Source organism: Orycteropus afer, unplaced genomic scaffold (genome assembly GCF_000298275.1).
Source record: "Orycteropus afer afer isolate SDZICR_OR568_19922 unplaced genomic scaffold, OryAfe1.0 scaffold00067, whole genome shotgun sequence".
In the NCBI taxonomy this organism is placed as follows: Eukaryota; Metazoa; Chordata; class Mammalia; order Tubulidentata; family Orycteropodidae; genus Orycteropus; species Orycteropus afer.
The window spans coordinates 9,171,297-9,173,766 of NW_006921654.1; positions in this window are offsets into that span (position 1 = coordinate 9,171,297).

The following is a 2,470-nucleotide window of genomic DNA, read 5'->3' on the forward strand; positions in this document are numbered from 1 at the left end:
TTTTTTTACTAGTTAAAGCTAAACTATTGTCTGGTTTTAAGAAGACTTCAGGGGCTGTTTTTGGTTTAAGATTTAAAGATTATCTGAAGGCAATAATTTCAGAGGTAATCCAACCTCCATGGCTCCAGAAAGGCTGGAGTCCATGAGAACTTAAAATTCTATTCTGCATTTCCCCCTTTTTGATTAGGATTCTTGTATAGAATCTTTGACCAAAGTGTTCAGTAATGGAAGTCAGTTTGTATGGTCAGGCACCATACAGTTCTTCTGGTCTCATGACAAAGGAGGCATTCGTTCATGGAGCCAGTTAACCACATAGTCCATATCATTCTCCTATTCTTGCCTCTCCTTCCTCTGTTGCTCAAGGTGAATAGAGACTCTTTGTCGTAGTTCCCCCAAATGGATGAGATATTTCCCCAAAATGGTGGTTAAGTGACACATTTCTATATTAAAATGTTTGTTTTATTGTTTCTAGATTTTTAAAAAATCTATACTTTAATAGGGAGCTCTGGTAGCATAGTGGCTAAGGCACTTGACTGCTAACCAGAAGGCTGGCGGTTCAAACCCACCAGCTACTCCTCGGAAGGAAGATGGGGCAATCTACTTCCGTAGTGATACTGCCTCGGAAACCCAAGGAGGGTTCTCTATGAGTCGGGTCCGACTCGACGGCACATAACAACAACATATTTTAATAGGATTTCTAAATTTCTATAATCTGTAGAAATTTTCTGCGGAATATTTAATATTTCCACGAGAGTGTGTATTTGAAAGATTTAGAATTTTGATTTAACCTCTCATTTTTGACTTGTTCCTTCAAAATGTTGCTGTTGTTGTTAGGTGCCTCAAGTCGTCTCTGACTCATAGCGACCTCACGTACAGCAGAATGAAACACTGCCCGGTCCTATGCCAGACCCACGATCTTTGCTATACCTGAGCCCATCATTGTAGCCACTGTGTCAGTCTGTCTCGTTGAGGGCCTTGCCCTCCTTTGTTGTCCCTCCACTTTGCCATGCATGATATCCCTCTCCAGGGAATGATCCTTTCTTAAAACATGACCAAAATAGGTGAGATGAAATTTGGCTGTTCTCACTTCCAACGAGCATTCTGGCTGCACTTCTAGGACAGATTTGTTAGTTCTTTTAGCAGTCCATGGTGCTTTCAGCATTCTTCACCAGCACCGTAACTCAAAAGCATCAACTCTTCTTCAGTCTTCCTTTTTCATTGTCCAACTGTCACATGAATATGAGGTGATTAAAAATACCATGGCTTGCATCAAGTGCACATTAGCCTTCAAGGAAACATCTTGCTCTTCAGCACTTGAAAGAGATCCTTTGCAGCAGATTTGCACAATGCTATACAAGGTCTGATATCTTGACTGCTGCTTCCATTAGTGTTGATTGTAGAACCAAGTAATATGAAATATTTGACAACTTCAGTCTTTTCTCCATTTATTATGATGCTGCTTATTGGTCCTTTTGTGAGAACTTTTTTTTCTTTATATTGAGGTGTAATCCATACTGCAGACCATAGTCTTCAGTCTTCATCATTGTTTCAAGACATCCTCACTTTCAGCGAGAAAGTTGTGTCATCTGCATAACATAGGTTGTTAATGAGTCTTCCTCCAATCCTGATGCCACGTTCTTCATATAGTCCAGCTTCTCGTTTTTTGTTCGGCATACAGATTGAATAAGTATGGTGAAAGGATAAAACCCTGATGCACTACCTTCTTGATTTTAGACTATGCAGTATCCCCTTGTTCTGTTTGAACGACAGCCTCCTGGTCTATGTGCAAGTTCCTCATGAGCACAATTAAGTGTTCTGGAATTCCCGTTCTTAATGTTACCCATAATTTGTTATGATCCACACAATCGAATGCTTTTGCATAGTCAGTAAAGCACAAGTAAATATCTGTCTGGTATTCCTTGCTTTGAGCTAAGATCCATCTGCCATCAGCCCTTTCTAGTGCCCCACTTGCCCTCCTCCCCCTCCCAAAGTAGTCCCATTGCTAGGTGATTGGCACAGCAAATGGTTTCACCTTCCAAGTGAGACCCACCTTCAGCCATCCTTATATAAGTGGTTTAGTTTTATCTTTAATGGACCAAACAGTATGACCATATCTTAACATACCCATCACACAATATTCCAAGATTTTACAGTAATTTTGTTGTTGTTGTTGTTGTTGTTAACGTGGCATCAAGTTGGACCTGACTCATGGCGACCCCTCCTTGGGTTTCTGAGGCAGTATCACTATGGAAGTAGATTGCCCAACCTTCCTTCTGAGGAGTGGTATTTTATTTTACTAGTGGGAAAATGTGTCTTTTAGCAGGTTGGAACAATCAGTAACTTTCTCATTAGTCCATTTACTATCCCAGGTATATTACTGTAATTGATCGGTAAGTCTTTTTTTTTTTTTTTTTTTTAATTTAATTTTATTTATTGTGATTTGGGTGAAGATTTACAGAGCAAATTCACT